This window comes from Cebidichthys violaceus, unplaced genomic scaffold (assembly GCF_023349555.1).
Source record: "Cebidichthys violaceus isolate CVI_PGR_0920_01 unplaced genomic scaffold, fCebVio1.0.p SCAF_1, whole genome shotgun sequence".
Taxonomy (NCBI): domain Eukaryota; kingdom Metazoa; phylum Chordata; class Actinopteri; order Perciformes; family Stichaeidae; genus Cebidichthys; species Cebidichthys violaceus.
The window spans coordinates 19,140,158-19,147,438 of NW_027176262.1; the positions used below are offsets into that span (position 1 = coordinate 19,140,158).

General features: G+C 42.5%; 1 protein-coding gene across 1 annotated transcript in view; it reads left to right on the forward strand.

Moving 5' to 3' along the window:
• Positions 1-4,020: 4,020 nt before the first annotated feature.
• The window catches only part of cdon (cell adhesion associated, oncogene regulated), a 34,143-nt gene continuing 30,882 nt past the window's right edge, over positions 4,021-7,281 (forward strand). Inside the window, exon 1 of the mRNA XM_068713902.1 lies at positions 4,021-4,504. The gene's annotated coding sequence lies outside the window, so the exon portion shown is untranslated. The remainder of the gene's footprint in view (positions 4,505-7,281) is intronic.

Genomic DNA, 7,281 nt, shown 5'->3' on the forward strand with positions numbered 1-7,281 from the left:
CCAAGCATGAAGTGGAACTTAATAAATCCTGTAAATGAGCCAAATTTCTTAATAAATCTGTTCTCTGAACACCGTTTCCAGATTCAAACACAAGTTTCATGTTATAACAATACAGGCTAAGTTATCACGCTATAACGTGAAATATATACGTTATAACAAGATACATAGCTTAATGTTATAACAAGAAAGGTTTTGTGTTACGTCATGAAAAACGTTCACATTATACCGTGATATACAATGCTCTGTGGATCGAAACATTTTAGAATCATCACATCAGAGCTACGTTTTTCTTTTTTAAAATCTACTTCCTATCTTTATTCATTAAATATGACAGGAGAATCTAAAGGCAGACATGAGTTTGTGTCACTCACGAGTAACTCACGAGTAACTGCAAAAACATTGTGTTGAACTCAAGTTCTATATGTATATATATATATATATATATATATATATATATATATATACACACACAGTGTGAAAACTGGAGTTTACACAGTTTTATGCCCTGTACAGTTGTTACAGAGGCACCAAAGGAGACAAGAGGAAGCCTTAAGATGGCCAGAGGATGTACAGGGTCACTGCAGTGTCAGGAGGGATTGTTCTACATGGTAAAGCCCACGGAGACGTGTGAATAAGTGAGATGTTACAGACTGATGAAATTCCCAGAGAGCCTACGATGGATAATGTGATCCCACCACAGTGATGCAGAAACCAGATGGAGAAACGTGCCCTCACATTTCTCTTCCTCTCTTTCTTTATACATATCCATGAACACGAACACAACCGCAGGCCCACACCCAGACACACAGAAAGGCACAGCCCACACATCCATACTCACTGCACACACCTGTCTAGGTCATGAGATATACAGCACTCCAAGGGGAAATCCATTTAGTCTCTGTTGTAAAATATTGTGATCTTTCTCACTCTCATATATATTTCTTTGCTCGCACACAGTTTTCCTTGTCTTAGAAAAACGTATAAAAAGTTACAAATGAATGTCTTTATCTTAGCTCATTTTTGTAGCTGTCTTACTCCATGCCTCAGCATTCTAGAAAATAATGACGATAAGTGCTTGTTCGTGGCATTTTACCCTCTAGATTTTAGCCACATCTGCTTTCAAGTAATTACATAAAATTGGGCGTCAGATCTGACAATTACAACAAACAACAATTAAGCTTTGGTATTTTGTTCTGCTGACGAATCCACAAATCCTGACAAACGGAGGGATGGTACTCCTGTTATCTGAAAGTGTCTTTTAATAGCACTGGGAGTCAGGCGTCCCTCAGGCCCCTGCTGACAGAGTCAACACAACCCAGGGCTGCTTTGCAGGTCATAAACACTCTGTTGACAGTGGTTGTAGGCTTTTTATCCTGGAGGTACCAACACCAAACAATCCCAGTCTGCGGATTTAGACAATGCCCTTGTTAGCAGGTCTCCTGCCTCCTCCCCTCTTTTAAAGTTAAATCAGGACGTTGCATGAGGAAAGTCAGTATTTTAATGTACAAAATTTAAACTGCTTTTGTTTTCCAACCTCTGCATGATCATCAAGTCATCTTGTATTGGCTAAATGTGACGTAGCCTATTGATATTTGATCAGGGCTGATATGACTAAGCAAACAATCTTCATATCAGTTAAATATGGGCCAGAGGTCACTGCCGCTTTGTGTGTTTAGTGTTTCTGTTGCTTCTGCTCTCAGTGAGCAGCTCGCTGAAGCTGTTGGGGATCAACAGTGTGTGGAGCAGGCTGGCAGCTCCACCAGTGAGCATATACCCCAGGGGGCCAGAGACAGCCGAACCCCCAGTGGATGAGAAGTGTCTGTGCTGTCAGCTTTAGTTCCCAGCGTGGCCTCTCCTCCTCGGTCGCCTCTCCAGCCCCCACCGAGCCCCTCCCTGGCCCTTTGTGTGTGGACCCTGCTCCCTGTGGACTCGCCGCTCTCTGGCCTTTCACATGCGACTGTGTCCAATCACCCCGCTCACCCCCCTCTGAACCCAGAGCCTCCGTCTCCATCTCCAACCAGCTCCTGACCCTGAGAGAGAGCGAGAGAGAGAGAGAGAGAGAGAGAGAGAGAGAGAGAGAGAGAGAGAGAGAGAGAGAGGAGAAAGAGGGAGAGAGAGAGACAATTTTGCTATCACTGGGTTGAAAAAAATGAATCACTTGTATTACAAATGATGATGGAAAAAAAAGTGGGCTGTAGTTTCTAATGAGACATGAAAGGGTTTTTCAACCACAATCATCCATCAAGTCTGCGGTTTAATAGTTTGTCCATAACTGTTCGACCACAAATGTAAATAATAGCAATACGAATGCTAAAGCTTTTATAAAATATGATGACATTAGAAAGTGGTGCTGATAAGTAAGAACAGATACTTTACAATGACAGAAAACTAGCCAAAAGATGGCAGGTCTGTTCAACTGTGAAAACAGAGTTGAAGCATCCGTCCTTCATCAGTCTCGTCTCCACCACCACCTCCATCTTGTTTTCCCTCTCCTCCTGTGTCAGAGGTTTGCTGGTTTGTTGGTTTTGGCCCTGACAGCCTGAAGGCTCGCATTGGGTCGACCCGGCCTCGGGAGGATTGGATCACACCTTCCATTAGGAGTCAGCTGTCAGATGGTGAGCTGCACCTGCTGTCTCAAGCAGGGTGGGCCCGCCGCCGCTGCTGGAGCACATAATTATTGCCTCAAAGATGATTATGCTGTTTACTCGTGCCCATACGCACAACAGATGACTGTTTCACACTCAGCTCCCTCTCCCCCGCCTCTCTGTGAAGGCGTTTCACCTAGTAATGAGGAAATAGCTGCAGCCAACCAACATTCAGCCCATCCAACCAACAGGTCTGATGCCAGCTATTAGCTCTTTAAACATTCCCCTCCCACATAACGTTAATTCATTTCAATGGGCCCAGTGAGAGCTGGTGTAATCTACAAGGTACAGTGTATTCCACTGAAAAATGAGAACCGCCTTTATGGCTTTTGGGCTGTTTGTGCATTAGATGGAACTATCACTGTCCTGAACAGATAGGTAGATTTTCCCAAATTGAATGAAGCCTTAGGTACAAACAATATAAACTTGTATGGAAATTTCATGTTAATGAAAAAAAAGTAAAGTAAAAGTCACTCACATTCTTGCAAGTAGTTATTAGTTAAGTTTCTTTCCCTTTTTGGTCCAGCAGAAATCCTTTGTGTTCATGTCAAGCTGATCTCGGGTGACTGTGGCTGATCTCGGGTGACCGTGGCTAAGTGGAGAGCAGGGCTGCCTTTCAATCAGAGGGTCGGCGGTTCGATCCCCGGCTCCAACTAGTCTCATGTCAATGTATCCTTGAGCAAGACACTTAACCCCAAAATTGCTCCCGTAGCTGCGTCTACAATAGATAGATACTGAATTGTAAGTCGCTTTGGATAAAAGCGTCTGCTAAATGACTGTAATGTAATCTCAATCATGAACATTAAGTTTTCTGGAAACATGATTAGTTATGTTTACATGGGCGATAGGTTTTCTTATGACGATCACCTGCTGCATGAGATAACAGTTTATTGTAGATTACAAATAAAACCTTGTTATTTTATCCCATCCCCTCAAACTTCAGTATAAGTGACAACTGTTCAGATTAAATATTCATCTGAAGATTCTTTATGGCATTCAACTAATTCACCAAAATGTTGCTTTTTACTGATGTCATTTGCGTTTTAAGGATTTTTATTTAATAATCCATAATGTTGTATAATTCTCTATCTTGTTTAAGAAGTAAGTGTGCAGTGTAACAGTGTAAAGTGTGCATCATCAAGTTAAAACAAATGGAAGAATTCGTTCAGGTGGATCGACCTTTACATGATAACAATCAGTCATAGAGTTATGCAGCGCAGAGGAGGAAGGAGGACGTTTTTTTTTTCCTCGTTAGATTGTAAAACTTGTTAATGCACAGCCTATATGGGTAACACCCCCCTCCTCTCTCTCCCTCCCCTCTCCAGGAGCCGTATTGAGCTGTGGGGCTGGGACATTCCTGGTTTGACGACCAGCCTCGCCGCTGCCATGATTTGCTGAGCAACTCGACACTGGCTTCAAAGATGCGTGTGTGACGGGGGCAGCGGTACAGAGACGGAGACTGAGAACTCTGGGAGAAGTTACAATAACGGGTTTAGACAGAAGAGAGAGAGAGAGAGAGAGATAGAGAGAGAGAGAGAGTGTGACTTTACCAAGCCGGGACGTAACGCTTTTATCCAAACACGCGGACTTCAAACTTCCCACGAGAAAACTCTCCACTACCTCAACTCGAGTTTAGACCAGCGGGAGTTGTCGCACCTTGGCCCCGAATCCCGAGCTGCTCTGCGGTTCTGAAAACTCTCTTTCCCCCGTCAACCTCCGGCTGTTTTCATGTTCCTCTCGTCGTCTCGCACTTTGAGCCCGTGTCTAATGGAGGGCCCCGTACGGATTTGCCTCCAGAAGAATGTGTTCTGCTGCTGATTCACCCGACCGCTCGCAGCTTTCGCCCTCCTGCAAGAGAGGTAAGGACGGGCGAAGGGGAGGCGGACAGGGGAGTCCCGGGCTGGCTGGCTGGGAGCGGGTAGAGGGAGGCTTCGGTGTGAGCACCAGGCCAGCTGTGTTTCTCTGGTAACAACAAAAGAAAAAGTGACGTTCAAAGAAGCAGACGGCTCCACAGTGCCAGTCTAATCTGCTTTCTAAACATTACCGTGTTTTCTTAACTTTGTATTGTGGTGAAAGTGGAGACCAGCGGCACGGAGAGGCAGATAGGCTGTATGCTCCGTCTGGGAAACGGGGGCGCCCGTGTACAAATATGAATCTGTTCATGAATGAACTGTCCACATCATAGACTATATCTACAGTAACATGAACATCACACAGTTCTACGATGACTACAAATGATTACTATTACACGTTACGTTTGCTCCTTAGCGTCCTTTTGATTCTTGAAAATTTGAATATTTTTTTAAGTGTTAGAATATGATTTTGTAGTTTGCTATCCTATAATTTGGATTTTGTGGACTTCAGGCTACATCTGTGTTAGATTATTATCTGCAGACATCTGTGCAAAACCATGCTTTGTAATTTGTTAAAATTCAGCCCAAAACATTCAGATTATCAATATTATCCAGCAGTTAGCTGTTATCTTTGTGCATGCTGACACCGCTCAGTGCACTGTGTTGTCTCTGAGCTGAATGAGACACAAGAGAGGGCATATCAATATTTGTTTGGTAAACAGCTCTGGAAGGCAGGGACACTTCACTGAACATCCCAGTTGAAAACAGATGGCCTGCGGCTGCATTTCTGCTTTGAAAGATGAAAGAGCATTTTTAGAAATGGCAAATATGTCCCTCCTTTGACACATAGGTGTCACAGTCATAAAAGGTGAAAATGGACTGGAGATCTGTGAAGCATTACTTTGTCCTAAAGTTATATTTTAATTATGGATTTGCTTCAGGAGCCAGCTTTCTGCCACACTGTACAGACACTCAGTGGCTTAGACTAATATTTGAAGTTGTGTTCTTTTTTTCCTTCTACTCTCCAAAGACAGAGAGGCTTTATTGTTGTAGATAAATCCCCGGAGGGTGCCATAAATGTCGGTTTGTTAAATCCACCTTGGTGCTGCTATAATTTTGGCAAGTAATCAAATGACAGTGCACGGCATACAAAAGCAACTCTACCTGCCTGCTTGCACGACGGTGTCATTGTTTACCGATTGGGCAAGTGATTTTTGATTTGGGATTAGTTTAGTTCCACAAAGGATAAACACATGGGAAGGAAAGGGGAATCTTTTAAACCACTGTAAAGATGCTCATGTGTGAACGTAATCAGATCAAGATCATCAAACAGCTTTTGCTTTGTTCTTATTGGCTCAATTTCACACGTTTCTTCAGAGTCTCGCTCTGCTTTCAATGTGGGAAATAAAATAAATAAATAAATAAACATTATTGATGTGTCAAAAAAAATGCCCTCAGTAACAGCTCAAGACTGATTGATTGTTCAAGGGTGTGCACATGAACTTATTCGGCTCAAGTGTTTTGATCTGCACCGCTGCACCTCAGGAACTTTGAGGATGACAACTGAAAACGTGATCGTTTTTGAATTGAGTTAACAAATTGTGACATTTATCACATTTCATTTCTGTCTTTTGCAAAAGTCAAATCATTTTTTTTTTTTTTGTAAGTACATCATACACTATACATGTAGAAAAAAATGTTGAGGATGGTAACTATCAATAATGACCAAGATGAGACTTTTGGTCTTTCACATCACAAATAAAAAGGATGACAGAGTGGAAGTGATAGTAATGTCGTTCTTCACTTATTTGCCTCCAGTAATTTCCTCTGTCTGCTGTTCACCCCTATCATCAGAGCTTCACAGGGACTTTTGTTACATAGGGGTAACTCTCAGAAAACTGAACACTTAAAAGTTATCGAGAACAAAGTCTTGAATCCCTCTTGAACGCATGACATCCAGTCAGTGGGACACACATGGCTGCCCTCGGATAAAACACTTTTCAAGTTCAAACAGTTGCTCGTGCATTGTTGCGTCGGTGGGGGACAAGAAGACACTTCCGATGCCTTTCAAATCCTTTCAGTGCTCCCCGATATTGGGTGAGCTTTTGACAGGGGCAGCAAGAGATTTGCTCTTTGTGTTTAGGCTTGGACGCTGACGGCGTTCACTTTAAGGGTGAAATCCCTCACGTTTTGATATTGAGTCTTCAGAGACTGCTCCAGCAGTTTTTCTTGTAAGGTGTTGTAATTACATTTTTTCCAGTGGCTGCTTTCCTTCAACCTGCCTCATTCTAACTTAATTCACTCAATGATTTCCCACTTTTCCTTAAATACTTTTCGGCCCTCGCTGTACCCACTACTGCGCTGGCTGCATTGCATTCTGGTCTGTGGAGAAATTGATTTGTTTCGTTGTTGCTTGGAATATTTCAACATGCCATCATGTTGTTAGGCAGTTTCTTCATATAAAATACATCAACATAAACCCATAAATCCAAGCTACAATACCAATAACTTTTTAGTATGTTGTGTGGGATTTTCCCCACAATAACTACATTTTAGTAATGTGATTGAATCAGACAATGACAGAGACTCAGAGTCATGTTTTTGTTTTCAGTATATTTTTGTGACTCGTAGGGAAATTAATAAACCATTAGCCCTTATCAGACAGACCCGAACAAAGCGCAACTATGCCATTAAGCCAGCTTGAATAATGTTTGAGCCATTAGGTTGCTCGCTAATGATAAACACATGTTGCTGTAGGAGAACTATGTTAAGTGGGCAATTTG